Raw genomic sequence first — 15,167 nt, forward strand, 5'->3', positions numbered from 1 at the left:
CATAGAGTTTATTGAATCTGAGCATATCTCTGGTGTTGCCTGGGACTCTCTTTTGGGAGTTGTTGCAGGAGGGGAGCAGGATGCTCACATATGGGTTATGGAACCTGAAGTACAATGAGCAGCAGCGCAAGCAATACATTCCTCCAGTTCTCAAAAGCCTCCGAGGGCTAAATATTTTTTGGTAGAAGATTGCTATTTTGATTCAATGATGTGAATGAACATATTGGAGGAGATTGGCCTGTGAATCCATCACCTAGGGAAAAGCATCTCTTCTTGTTTTCAAAGAAAACAGCAGCAGTTGTAGACCATGACTGCTGTTCAGGCCTGCCTTCAACAGTGCAAAGTTCCTTGATGAGCATTGGTTGAGGTCCATATCATATCCCTTCACCAGTTACTGACTGCTTTTTGTGGCAGATTATCCTCCCCTTAATGAAAGGACTATGTCTTTCAGCGAGTTAATCAGTATTAGAATAAAAAGAGGTGACGTGGTTGCAGATCTGACAAACATCCATCTCCAGGGTGGCAGTGCTTGTTCCCAGCCCCAAGTGCCATGTATTAGAATGGTTGTGTGAGTGCTTTCTTCAGTAAGAGGCTGCAGTTCAGCACTGCTTGTTGTTTCTTGTTTTTCCTGTTGTCCTGTGCTTCGGTGCTTAGCTGCCCTGACTAAGGGATTCCCTTTGCTCAGTCTGAGGAAGGGAGTACCTTGTGGTGTGGTTCATGCCTAGGGCATCTCCCTGAGTGAAACTCGTAAAGGTGGCATTAAAAGTTTCTTGATGAAAGACAGGTATTATACCAGCTCATTAGAAGAACTACATGTTGTATCTAGTGTGTCATTTGCTTTTCTGACTCCCAGGGAGACGGGCAGGTCGCTCCAAAATGCACTTTCCAGGACCCACTGAGTCACAGGCGGATGGGTTGGCCCACTTTCTCCTGTCATCATAACTGTATGGGCAGGGTCAATATTGGATATAGGAAAGGCATGGCAGGTGTGTCCCAGTCAGGTAATAACTTGTCTGAGGCTGCTTCTGGTTAGGTACAGAGATGAGTGGTTTGAAAATCAAATTAATCATGGGTTAGCCTGATCCCCTGCTGTTCTCAGCCTTCCCACTTAGTGTAGCATCTGACTCACCACTGTTGGCTACCTGACAGCTGAAGGCTAAGTCAGATTCAGACTAACAGTGACCAAAGGAATAGCCTTGGTCCTGGCATCTGGGGGTGTGTCTTGTAGCTCTGCTGCTTTGCAGTCTCATGGTCTAAACTGTTTTGAATTTTGCATGTAGCCCAAGAAACCAAAGATGTGCAGGCAGTGTTCTCCTGGTTCCTCTGCCTGTGAACATTTCTTTGCCCTGCTCTTTAACAGATCTTAAACAGGTTGTTTATTTGTTCTTTATAGCCTGGAAGAAGATGCTTCTTGGAGTCAGACTGACTCATGTTAACTGGAGATGATGGCTGCCCATGGGAAGGGAGCCTGAGAGTATAAACAGGGTGGCAAGATAAGCCATTTTAATATTGAGTGTTCTCCAAAATTATATTCTTCTGTTCCTGCCTCTTCTCCCAAAATGAAACAGAAGGAAGGAAAATATTTTAAGCTGTTACTCTTCACATGCAAGATTAAGGAGATACTGTCAATGTGAAGCAAAGCTGGCCTTCAAAGTATGGGCTGGTGCCATAGAATAGAAAAATCTAAGACATATTTTATTTTGCTATTACTGCTTTTTATTTATCTTTTGTTTTTACTTCTGAGATTTTATCTACTTTCGCACAGTCTGCTGATAGTTTGGACTACAATGCAAGGATGTTGAGGTTAGTTTTGAAAGAGTCCGTCAATTCTGAGATACTGCCCTGGTTTGCTGCTGCTTTAAAAGAACACAATGGTTGGATGGTTACTGGTGTTACTTTGAGCATGTACTCCAGCACCCCAGTTTGCACAGTGGTCAGGGCATGCTGACACTTCACCTTTTAAAAGCTACAAAGGAAACTTCTGTAGTCTATGGCAAAGGCAAGAGAGGAAATTCTTTATTATCAGATTCATTATTGTAAATATTTTAACTTGATAGTTAACCTATTTAGGTTTTTGCTTGGCTTCCTCTCTTCTTCATGTGCAAAGTAGAAAAAATAAAATTAAGAGAAACTAAACAAGGGGCAAGAAGTAGCTTGTCTGGAAGATAGTTGGAAGGGATAGTTAAAGTTCTGCCTTCAAAAACCTTTACTTACAGATTTAAAGCAGTATATTTATGCAGGCAGATATGCAAGTACCCCTTGTGGAAAACCAATTTAGATGTTTTGTAACTTGTAATTTAATGTTGGCAAAATATTTGAAGGGCAAATAAAATCTTCCCTTTGTTCCATGTAAGGCAGGATTGCAGCTAGGTTTTTTGAACATGGAATTGCTGTGTGCCCTGGAAAGGAACTGGAGGTGCAGCTGACACAATTGCAAGTCCACTTTGCTTAGAGCTTGCTCAAATACCAATGGACAAAATTGTGCTTTGCCAGCTCTGTGTGCAGTAGTAGGCGCTTTTCATTTGCATGTGTTGGCAAGTATTTTCAGGTGTATGTCTTTAAAATCAATATGTTCTGTAAAAAAGTATCCTTATTTAGTACAGAAGTTATATACTTTTTTTTTCAGTTCTGAAATGAAATTTGAATGTAGGCATGTTACTTGCTCATTTTTCATATTAAATTGTAGGCACACAGTTTGTGGTAACTGGCAGTGGGGCTGTGGCCAGCCTCATCCCCAGTGGGCTGCAGCTGTGAGCAGCAGGTGAGCAGCATTGACAGCAATGAGCCATGGAGTGCCCAGGGGCACTGACCCATCACCAAAGGGAACAGAGGGCACACAGGTGCAGTGCGTGGACATGAGGGTATAAAAGGTTGGGCTGAAGAACAAGAAGGGTAGATGCTTGAAGCCGTCTGAAGTGGTCTGATGTTACTGGCTATGGGTTTTGATATTTTATGGTGATAGTCTGTGTCTCATGGCCGTCTCAACTGAGACATCATATGACTCAAAAATATGGAGTGTGGGGTTTTTTTTCTCTTCTTTTTATTTTGTAACTTGCAATTTTAGCTTTTTGATAAATCTCCTCCCCCTCCAATTTTTGTTTCTATTCATCCCTCGCTTTCTGCGATCTTGCTCTTTTGCACCCCAATATTTCATTTTCATCTACAGCCATTCCAGTTTCCCATGAGGACAGATGGAATCCAGATGCTTGCTTTTTGGATATATTTTCAAGTTCAGTAACTTAGCATGGACTTTTATAAATAAATCTCTAAGCTGCTGAACAGCTAAAAGCCGCCACCTATTTTTAAAATATTATTTTTGGGGATTGTTTCTCTAGAGATTTGCCTTAATGATTCTTTTGGAGTGAGAAGGATAAAGAATTGTGGATTTCTAGAGATGACTGAGATCATGATACCTGTGAAACTTCTGGGAAAAGTGTCACCAATGCAGGGATAAAAGAGAAAAGATGGAAAGTCTTGGGCGTTGTTTTTCCTTTCATGATAGAGAACATATTTATCTCTCTATTTAGTAAAACAGATCTGCATGGGTATAGTTTGCTTTATAAAGGAATTTCTTTCACTCTGTCTATGAATTTACTAGTTTAGGACAAAAGGCATTGAGATTGCTTGGCTTGGGAAGCGAAAGGAGGGTTCTCCAGGTTGTTTACTCCTCTGTTGCTGTATATGTTGCAGTGCTTCTTTGTTTGGGTGAAAAAAATTTTCTGGGTGCAGTAATTTGGCAATGAGCAGATCCTGTGGTTCTGATTCCAGCTCTTCAGTGGAGAACACAGCTGCTACAAAGCAATAGATGAATTTCAGTGATGGCCATAGGCTTGGTGGGTTTTTTCTCCTAAACCTTTTTAAAACATGGGGTTGCCCAAGTGTCATAGGTGATGCTGGGGCCTCCTGGGTATTCTTGATGACCTACAGGACTCAGATAAAATTTAGATGAGCCTTGGGGCTGAGTTCTGCAGTTGGTAAACTCAAAAGCCATGACATTTGTTTCAGCTGCCTGCCTGAGTATGAATCTTTATTGTACTGTCTTCCCTTATCTTTTTGGTTATTCTTTCAGGACGCATGAAGTCTAGGCTTTTAGCTTAAGGGCAGCTGAAATTCTCATCATTTAAGATGGGGTAAGCGAGAAAAAAATGTTATGGACCATTTTTATTCTAAGATCTTTTTTCAAGTTAACCAATTTGAAAAGGTTTTTCAGCAGTAAGACTAGCTTAGTATGCTTTTTTCTTACTATTTTTTGCTTAATTTATAGGCTTTACTTTAGATGATGGTTAAAACTCATGTTTCAGTCCTATGAGTCATAGGTTCCTTGGGTGGGTATTTTGTTTCCCTAAACCATATATGGATGAGCTTGAGGAAAACTATGATAAGAATGCATTCTGAACTCTTATATTTTTCTCCCAACTTTAGTCATCATCATTTCCTTTACATAGGTATTTTGACTTTAGCTTGGTTCTCCAGTGATTTGCTTTTTTAGAAAAGTAGAAGCTTCGTTGTCCTATGACAGTTGAACAGAGACAATAGTAATTGGTTGAAAGACACCATTGTTTCAGGAATATCAGAACTAAGTGCTGGATGATTAAGGAAATAATTTCTTTTTAATTAAGAGAATTGAGATACAGAAAATTTACAGAACTCAGCTGAGGCATTATGGCTTGGCATATGTAAACAAACTGTGGATTCACTGTTCAAATGCTACTCAAAACCTTTGGCAACTCATTCCCTAAGGCTAATTTGTTACTTTCAATCATTAATTCTAGTTTTCAGTGATTATGCCTGAAAATAACTAGATGAAAACCAGTGCCTCCCAAACAGACATTCCTGTCTCTTGTTTAGCTATGTCACTAAGCTTTGAGGTGGCAGCTCATTCAGTGGAGCCTGGTGAGACTTCAAACAACCCTGGAGAACTTCTTGTGCTGTGCATTGCAATGCAGTCAGCTGAGTCGTCTTAAGTCCTTCTGGTTTATCTCACTCTGAAATTAAGTGATATTGAGTTAAAACATTGTCCAAAAAATTCAAAGCTAATGAATGATGCTGGTCTTTTTTTTTAATGCAAAGGGTGTTGTATAAATCTATGCACTTGTTGGAAGCAAGATAGGAACCTTTTGCTCCTAATTTAGGAGCTGAGCAAGTTCAGCTAGCTAAGCCATGCCTTTGGAAAGCCTGCCCACACACTAAATAAATGGAAGGGTACAGCTCTTGCTTCCAGCTGAAATTCAGAGTTGTCTTGTACATAGCACTTTGCTGCTGGTCAGGTAGCAATTAGATGAACCACAGAACATGCTGCAGCTAAGTGAATCTGACAAACTAAAGGCTTGCTTGCAAGTTCAAAGGAGAGTTGCTGGGATCAAAGTGGAAGGTTGCAGGGTAAAAAACAAGAGTTCAGTGACTGGTACAGGGTGATACCTACCCATCTGCCAGGAAAATGGGTGGGACTGAGGACGAGTTAAGCAACAGTAATAGCAGCCTTTCTCACATCGTGTACCTTAGAGTTTTGCTGGGAATCTTTACAGCTGCAAAAGATTTGTAAGGGCTGTGCAGTTTCTTGAGGTTGCTGCTGTAAGTAGCATAGGAACATAAATACAGTAGTAGATAAAGATGGTGGACAATGGCAAGTGCCAAAGGCAGATTGCTATTTACTGAACATCAAAATTTTTCCTTCAAATTTAAGTTTAAAGATGTTTTTTCACTTTTAATTTCAGGTATGTTCCCCTCTGGCCCACATATAGTTAATACCACCTCAGGAAGTTGAAAATGAAGCAAAGTGAGGTTAAAGAAGAAACATTGATGTGTTGGCGTTTTGTTTTTTTTGGTTTTAATTTTGTTTTTAGTTTGTTTACTACCAGGGAAATGCAAAATGTCGCCTCTGAGTTGCAGCAATTGCATCCATTTTACAATTATGTTTTTGAGGTTTTGTCAACATAATTATGTCATGATGGGTTAAACCACGGGCAGTCAGATTAAGGGGTTATTTAAAAATGTCACCTTCTTTTGTGTGAAAACCAGGAGGCCATCATCAAGAAACTGTCTCTCACAACCTGAGAGCTTGTAAGTTCAATTTGGGATAAATTTTCAAATTCCTACCCTCATAGTCCAAGTCCTTGACAGAGTAAAGGTTGGTAAGGTTGCTTGGGAGAGTAGCTCAGATGTTATAATCAGCAGAAGCTGATAAAAAGCTGGAGAAGAGATAAATTGAGGCATCACTGTTTGAACAGTAGTGAGTGATTGTGGTGGAGGTTTGCACCTGAGAGTCCCCTGTGAAAATGAAGGGAGGAAAGTTTTGGATCCTAGAAGTTCCCATCTGTTTGTAGTGGATCAAGTGGTAACTGAAGTGCCTTAATTGGTCATCTTGCTTTTTTGCCTTAACCAGTGAGAAACATCTGTGCCATTGCTTTATACAAACTGTTGCGTAGCACATATGTCTGACAAATTTCTTAAAAATACTACTTGTTCTCAGACAAGGAAGTAAAGTTGAGGTTGGTTTGTGGGGGGTTTTGCTTGTTTTTGCAGGTTTTTTTGTGTTTGTTTTAGTAATTTTGCTGACTCTATGGATGTTTGCTTAAAGCCTGAAACCATGCATATCTTTCAGATATGTTGGGATTAGCCTAAAAACAAATGCTGATCATATGTTGTTATATAGACTGCATTCTTTCATTCCTGTATTTAAGATGAATATGAAAATACTTGCCTTCCATTATAGTTCTGCTAAAGGGATGAAACCACTCTGATGTATAATGGTGCTTTTAGAAAACGAAGATTAAATTGTTAAAGCAAAAAAATGCAGTGCAAGAAATGTGGCTTTACACAAGCAGATCATTAGAAAGGTAATAGCTTTGGCTTGATGTTTAGGTGTACAGTAGTTTAGGAGCCTATTTTCACTCTATTATGAAACTAAAATAAATCTGTATTCTGATTAGATCTGACACAATTGATTTCTGTCTGTGAAGACAGGAGCAGTGAAGGTTTATTCACATATATTTTTCCTGAAATGGCATAATTCAGTAGGAAGTATCTGGAAATTAAATAATCTTACTTGATTTTGGCATGTGCTAGATGGACAGTGTGCCTCAGTATGCAAGGTGAGGACGGGCTTGCAGTGCTTTGCCTAATGGATGAAAGACTTGATAATGATAAATGACTGCTTGTGATTTAGAATAACTTGCTGAAATACCAATAGCTTTCTCCTGTCCTACAGATTTTTAAAAAAACCCCAAAACTTGAGTTGAGGAGTATCTCTGTGGACAGCAGAGAATTGCTTAATGAACTCCACATTGTTCAGTTCATATGCTCTTTGCTGTATGGAAGAAGTAACATTTGCAAGCTGAAATTTAATACAGAAAACATCTAGGCTGGCTGAAGTTGTGACTAGTGTTACTACGAGTCTGTTACTTAACAGCATTTTCCAGCTTGCAAACCCCTTTAAGCTTTATATTCTGCATGTTGCAAAGCCTTCTCCTTGCTGTTGAAGGGCGTAAGCAGAACGCGAGGTACGTGCTCAAACATCCTCACATTAAAGAGATCTTTAGTAACATAGATGCTTCTAAGGAGTAGATTAAATGTATTTCCAAAACATTAAATATATGTATTTTAGGAAGGTAGGAACACAACTAAGCTAACTTTCATTATGAAAATCTAAAAAAAACAACTCTTGAAAACCACAGGAGTTAATTTTGCTGACTGTCAGTATCCTTGTGATATTACAATAAAGCTTCTGCTTAAGAGGTACAAGTGCCAACTTCCTACACGACAGGAAAGAAGTCTCCACTGACAGTGCAATATTAAGTCAACCTTTCTGTGGCAATTATATGCCAGGTGCTTTGGACTATGCCACTGTTGTCAAGAGCTGTTGTGGCTGTGTAAGAACAATCCAGGCACTTTTTACTTTTCATTGTCTCTTCACACAGGAGATTCTGAAAGGCATGTTGATTTCTGGGGGAGGGGAGGAGGGGCATTGGTTTGGGGTCCAGTTTGGGTTTGTTTTAGAAATGGAGCTGTGGAATAGTTCAGATTTTGATGACTGATAAGAAAAAGCAATGTTGTTTGCTCTTAATGTGATTTCCTGGCTAAGTCCTGCTTTTTAGTTTTTCTGAGGAAAAGGTTCATAGCTGTGTTTCAGGAAGCTCTCTTGGTTACTGCTTTCCTCCCTTTTATAAATAATCCCCAGAGGGGAGTGTAGGTTTGTTTTTTTTTCTTTAATGAGTTGCAGAAAGCCATCAGAAAAGTGATATTCTTAGGTTTTTGTTACATTTTGTTTAATTTGAAGTTATTTTAATGAAGTAATATTCTCCAGGAGGCCTTTGATGCAATTCTGGCTTTCATTTCCTTATTTTCTAATGGACTTCTGTGGTATTTATGGTGACAGTCACCAAATCCCATAAACACTGCAACATAATGTAGAAAAACATATTTATATTTCTCTAGTAATATTACCTGCTGTAGGCAGCAGCTGATTACAGCTGTTTTAAAATGCTCTATTACTTGCAAAATGTCCTGCATTACTGATCTTACTATATCAGGTGGGTTTTTATTTGTCAGAACTGATGGAGTGGTTAAGCATAGGTTTTAAATTTTTAGTTCCATTTCTGTTTTTGCAGCAGACTTGGCTGGCTTTTAATGTTTGATTTCCTAAAACTAGACATTTCCTTTTAAGCAGATAACCTTTATTTGCCTTTCACATAATCAGATTTGATCTTGATAGCCATCGAGGCTCTGAGGGCTTCGGTAGAAGATACTAAGAAAAATAAAGTATCATGAAAAGAAATCAGGGATAACTATTACCAGTCATTTTTGCGTAGTTCTTTGTGAAATAAAGTTTGTGTTCTTGTGGGAACACAAACTCCCCTCAAATATTCTCTTGTTGTTAAGAGCCCCATAGGCAAACACTGCTTGTTGCAGTTCTTTTTAGGTTTTGTTAATGATGTGGATCTGCTACATTTGATGTAGATTCTTTCAACTGTTAAACAGTATTTTTGTTTTGGGGTGCACATAGGTTTCATTTCCCAAAGTGAAGTTTCCTATAACAAAATAAAACTTGAGGAAAGGTGCACCTGAGTGTTCCAATGAAACACTGTCGAGTTCCACAGCCCAGTAAAAGAGACCTGAGTTTTTCATCTTCCAATGCTGCTGTTAGTTCAGTATTACAAGTGAAATCTAGCTTTGCCTTCTGGTGATTGACTAACAAAGAACTGTGTATAAATTGGTGTGTGGTTTGTTTTTTTTTTTTAATATCCCCACTGCTTCACATTTTCCGGCAGGGTGTGTTTGGCTCGACGCTGAATAGGATGTGTTTCAGTGGATGTATTCTGGACTGAACACTCAGCCTGAAAAATAACAAGAGAGTTAAAAAGCAGTAGGGATTGCTTTGTCTGTGTATTGTATCAGTGAACCTGTTAGTCTGGTATCCAGACCCACTGTGGCTGCTTTCTGATGATTCAGCGTGAGGGGGGAGTGAGAACTAAACCGTGCCTTGTAACACCCGCATGGTGAGAACCTGGGTGCTTACACAAGACACGTGGGTTTGATTATCATAAACACTTGTAACTAATAATTAAACTGGGGTCTTATAGGCGTTGTTTCATGTATCTATCAACATAATTCTTGTCTCAGACAGGCTAACAACATTGAGGTGTTTTTGCTGTGTGTAGATGAAAAATATTTTCTCACACTGATTTCCCCCCCCCGCCCCCCCAAATGCACTTTCCTCCAACTTTGGTGCACAGTGTATCCCCACTTTTACCAAATTCAAAGTGAGTTGTTCAGGCAGAAAGTCAGACAGTTTTCTTTACTTATTTCTGTGCGTCCTCTTTTTGCTTTTGGTAGGGTGTGTGCCAGATCTGAGCCTTTGTCATCTTTGCGGTTTGGGGCTTGAGATAGGAAGTCTTCAGGATTCATCTGACACTTCAGTTTAGTCACAGCTGAATCCTTATTCCCACCAGGAAAAAAAAAAAAAGCCCTTTGTCTTTTCAGTTGCTCATGTGCACATTCTTTCATTCATGGAGAGGCAGCAATTTCTGGCCTTGACAGGACTTGGGCTCCCTGCTGGGGCAGAGGCCCAGAGGATGTGCTTTCCTCCTGACATCATGGTGCTTCTGGTGCAGTCCTGTGCTGCAGCCTCTGCCCAAAAAGTGCTCAGAAAGGAAAGTTTCTCTTCCTTCCTGTGATGAGTAAGGAGGTTTGAGAGACCCTATCTCAACTTCATAAAAATTGTCAACTGCCCTTTCAACCTGATGCATTTGTTTGGTGTTTGTGCTACAATCCTCCTCTGTCTTGCACACGACCCGACACCACTGGCTGCTGCTGGAGATGTCAGATCCTTGCTCTCCCAACCCCGAGGCAACTAATCAATACAAGGGAAGTGTTCCTGCCAGTTTCAGGGAGCTCTGAGAAGTGGGAATTGGGATGTTAAGAAAAGCAGGGAAGCAACTGTCAGTAAGAATATTATGTTTCAAAGAATTAGGAATCTTTCAAGTAAGGACAGTGTTAGCAGAAGTGGCACATCTGCAGCACAGAGATGTTAGGGCTGGATCATTGTGCTGAATGACATCTCTTCTGCAAGGATAAAAGATGACAAAAACTTGCCTTTCGTCCTAGTCCATGAGAATTTACCAACAAAAAAAGCAGCAATAAATGTATAGAGATGAAATGAAAAAAATAAGCTATTGAAATATCTCAAGAACACTTGAGGTAATAATTTGTCCACTTAAAATTCTGGGCAGTTTTCTTCACTTGTGTAAATTCTGAAAATGGAACTCATAGATACAGCGAGGGACTTGTGACTGCTTGAACCAGAACTGAACCTGGATTGTTTGTTTTTACTTAGTGACATCTACTTATCTTATTAATGGAGTAAGTTATTCTTGTTCTTGCATATTTTCTCAGTTTAGGCTTAATTACACTTGATGCTAACAGTGTTTGATCCCTACTTTGTAAAAACACTGGTGCATATTAAGCTTTAGCTTTTTTCCAGCATTCCTGTGGCTGTTTTAGCTGAGCACTTTGTCTGTTAACATGAAATCTGCAAATCGTTTCAATCTCTCTTATATTTAAATTTACAACAGATTTATATGCTTTCATATTTTGGAATCTTTGATAGTCTTCTTAATGCCTTAAACTTCTGAGTTTATGATGTCTGCTGAGTATTTTCTCCCACGGTTTTGGCAAGCCTCAATTTCCTCACATTTCAAACTCTTGCCAAGACACAAGTTGAATATAACTTGGAAAACCCCAACAAAACAAACAACAAAACCCCATGAAAATTTGATGTTATATTTATGTGGGTGTGGCTGAGGACAAAATCTTCCAAAATAAATGTGCTGTGTGATAGGTTGTAAGTCATTGTCTGAGAGGCACAACCTTTATAGAGAGTCTATGTCAGCAGCTAAGACTGGTTTGAAGCTGATGTTTGATGTTGCTTTCTGTTTGGAATAAACTCTTCACCAAACAGTTAAATGGGTTTTCTGAGTGGCAGTTGTTTTGGGGGATTGCTTCTTTGGCCCAGTCTGTTGTTTCTGTTCAACCTGTGACTGATTGCTGCTCTGTAAGAGAGACCATCTTGGCAAAAGGGATTGGATTATACAAGTAATGTGAGTTTCGTTACAGGGGGGAAGGACTTTTAACACTCAACGTCTTTTGGAGGGAAAATGACCAAACCTAGTCAGTCAGTCTTATTGACTTATAGTATCCTTTTCAGCTCCTAAGCTTCTATGCAAAAAATGGAATGTAGTATGCATTCTTAAAATGTATTACAGAGTGTAGGAAGCCAAAGTTTTAATGAGGACAGTGACTTCAGAGGTAAGTAATGCTGCTTGATTGCTAACTGATTATTTTTCCTTTACATGTAAAGACCCTCCATATGAGCAGACTGTAAGTCTCAGTGACACAGGAGTCACTAAAATGCACGTACTGGGCTAAATATAATGTATAACAGGTTTTGCAAGTACTGTGTAATATTTTCCATTCAAGGCCTCTCAAGTACTGAAATTTTTAAGTGTGCCTGCTGTCAATACTGATCTTGGAGACGATTGACTGAAAGAGTTGCCAGTTATCTCCATTCCAAGTCTTGGCAGGAAGGTGATGGCTGGACAAGTCAGTCATTTTCCGCAAAATCTTCTTAACTCATAAGTGACTGCTCCATTTACTTGAGATTAAGTGAACGCTGGACTAATATTTGTGTATTGCATCTCTTGGAGCTGCCTATAAAGGACCAATTTTGAATAACTTAATTATGTAGAGAGTATGGTTATGGGATTTTTGTAGCTTTTGACTCGGCTAAAGGGAGCTGTCCTGGGGGAGAAAGCTCCTAGTGCAAGTTGGAGCAAGGGCAGATGGAAGTTTCCCTTGTGGCAGGGCTGCTAGACTCAGGTGGCACAGTATTGTGAACAGGGGCTTACATGGAACTTGGGGAAAGTTCAAGTTTCAGCACAACTCAGATTAACAATACTTTGGTTAAAAAACAACAACAACAAAAGAAAAAAAATCGATATGAAATCTCAGTTACCATATAGAGGGTATTTTGGCAGGAAATGGAACCAGGAAGAAGAGAATTAGATGTCTCATATAAGTGACACTTTCTAGCCACTTCTGTGAAAAGATGTTAGGTTGGGTTTTATTTAGGATCCAGATAATTTCAGAATATCTTATGTCAATTAATAAAATCTGTGAGTCACTTTATTTCTTTTAGTCAGAAAGAAATGATCCTTACTTGCGTTTGTCACTAAGATTAGCTATTTTTGCAATACACCATGTAGTTGTTGCTTACAAATCCTATGGTATGCACCATGTAGAGGTGAGTGGAAGTAGTATGCCAGTGCTGAAATGAGTAATAATCAATTCAATGTTATTTTTAATAATTTTAAAGCTGGTGAGTGGTGTGGGGGGAAGGTCAGGGAAATCATGAACTGGTTCAATGATTTAATCTGGTAGATTTATCTTGGTAGGAAGGATGGATTCATAACTTAGATGTCTGTTTCTTTTTTATACTAGAAAGGACAAATGTATTTTGGGATAAAATACATTTATAAAGTTTTGAATTTATCTTCATGTGGAAGAAAAAAAGGTTCTTTATTTAATGGGAAAGACTTAATCTGCTATAAAAGATAATGGAGCTTGAGGCATTTATCAGCCTTCCTGGAGAAACATAATGCCTTGCAGGGCTGAACCTGAACTGCTTCTGCTATCAACAAGTAATTAGCAGACAGAGCACATTGTCGATCAAGATCTGACTAAAGGACACACTGAAACTATTCCTTCTGGTTGCGTTTTCTTTCTTTGCAGAAGAGAGATGAAAAAGATTGTAAATTGTTTGTGAGTTTTTCTGAGGATGTACTCTTATATTTTTATTTTAAAATTACACCTTTTATTTTGATCAGTATGGTTTTCTTGGCTGAGGAGGAAGGAGGAGTTTTTTTGCCTCCCATGCATCAGCATTAGAGAGTGACCTTTTGTTAATGATAGCTGCACACTGTGGGTAAGGCCAAAAGGAAGTATGAGGGTGAGGTGGAGTATTGCAAACTTTAGATATTTACTCTTCACTACCCTTTTCATTGTATAATTCTCCCCAGTGATTTTATTCATGAAAAATGTGAAGAATTCATCCGATTCTTCTCATGATGCACCATGTTCCTGCTGTTTGGTTTTGTATTTTTTTAAAATCCATGGAAAACTTGTCTCATGATTAGTCACTGAATTAAATTACCTCTTGACATTTTCAGCATTTGTTTTCCTGCCTGTCTGTCAGTCTGAGTGGGGTTTGCTTGTTTGTGATGCTTTTGTTTGTTTGCTTTAAGTTGCTCTTCCTAAAGAGGGTCTGTCAGCTGCTACATGTGTAGGTAAGTAGAAAAGGAAATAGGAGATACAGAACATGGCATTAATGGTCTAATGCTACTCCCTGCCTTAGATCACTGTAGATTACTCATGGTCAGGCAGGGAGGCAAAAGGGAAAACGGCCAAAAATGGGGCAGGACCCCGATGATCAGATTTCTGTGATAGTAGATATGAAAGTCTTTCAATGTGGGATTAGAGAGCTATTGTAGTCAATCATTTCAAACTCTGTGCTTCTTGGACTGGTTGAGCCTGTAGAAAAGTCTTGGGTAGATGAGGACCAGCCCTGGTGAGAGCTCTCCAAAAATCAGGCCTTGTGCATGTGGCTGCTAGAGTGAAGATGATTATGGGATATCACCTAGGGAGACCAGAGGATGGCTGGCACTATTTAGTTGGTTTCCAAACCATGGTAACCCAAGCTTTGTGTAAACACACAGAATATTTTTCAGGACTGTGTAGAAATGTTTCCTTGTTTTTGCAAAAGACTGCAAAAGTCTTTCACAAGTCAGTGATTTATTTTCCTCCTTGTTTGTGGATGTTTCCTGTTGAAGATAGCAGTTGGGCCAAGAAAAATTGTATTGGTCATTGGTCTGCTTAACATAAATGTGTTATTAAGAGATGTCTGAACAGTTGAGCTTTTCATCTTTGTCCAAAGAGATCACTCAAGAAGTGCATGCCTAGAAATTTATGCCTTTCCATGCCTAAAGATTCTTGTAGGAAGCAGCTGAGACCCATGACTTTATTTGCCATGAAAAAATGCCTTCAGGTAGTAGAATGTGAAGTTGCACTTCTCCCCATGGCTTGCCAAGACACTATCTTTTAGTAAAGCAGCGTCCGTATAAAAATAATTTGGATGATCAAATCAGCCAACTGTTTGTAACTAATATTTTCTGCAGTCAATGAGCCACTGCTTTCAAAGCTCTTATATTTCAGGTAAATATTTAAAATGTTCTCCCCATAACTGCTCTTTCTTTTGTTAACATTGAAACAGTGCGTAGGTTCTCCCATGTGACTGGTGGGCATTTGCCATTCACACTCTCAAGTAAAACCCCTCTACCCATTTCTGCTTTAACCTGTGCAACCCATACAATACCTTTCTGAAAGTTCAGGGGCTTGTTTGCTAGCATGTAATTTGGCTAGCATATGCCATTGACCTTGTATATTTATTTTAAGCTGTGTCTCTAATTATTTAGCGAAAGACTTAAACTGTGGCCAACTTGAGATTGTTTCTTTATCTTCACTTCTTAAAATAGCACAGATACCTCAGTGGCATGATCTTTGGTGACATTTTAATTCTGTTGGCACACTTTGAAATAGCCAGCTGGGACATCACAGGC

At 39.2% G+C, this 15,167-nt stretch overlaps 1 protein-coding gene across 2 annotated transcripts in view; it reads left to right on the plus strand.

Moving 5' to 3' along the window:
• Window positions 1–15,167, plus strand: part of PDLIM5 (PDZ and LIM domain 5) — a 76,540-nt gene that overhangs the window by 39,737 nt on the left and 21,636 nt on the right. The window lies entirely within an intron of this gene.

Source organism: Geospiza fortis, unplaced genomic scaffold (genome assembly GCF_000277835.1).
Source record: "Geospiza fortis unplaced genomic scaffold, GeoFor_1.0 scaffold11, whole genome shotgun sequence".
NCBI classification, from domain to species: domain Eukaryota; kingdom Metazoa; phylum Chordata; class Aves; order Passeriformes; family Thraupidae; genus Geospiza; species Geospiza fortis.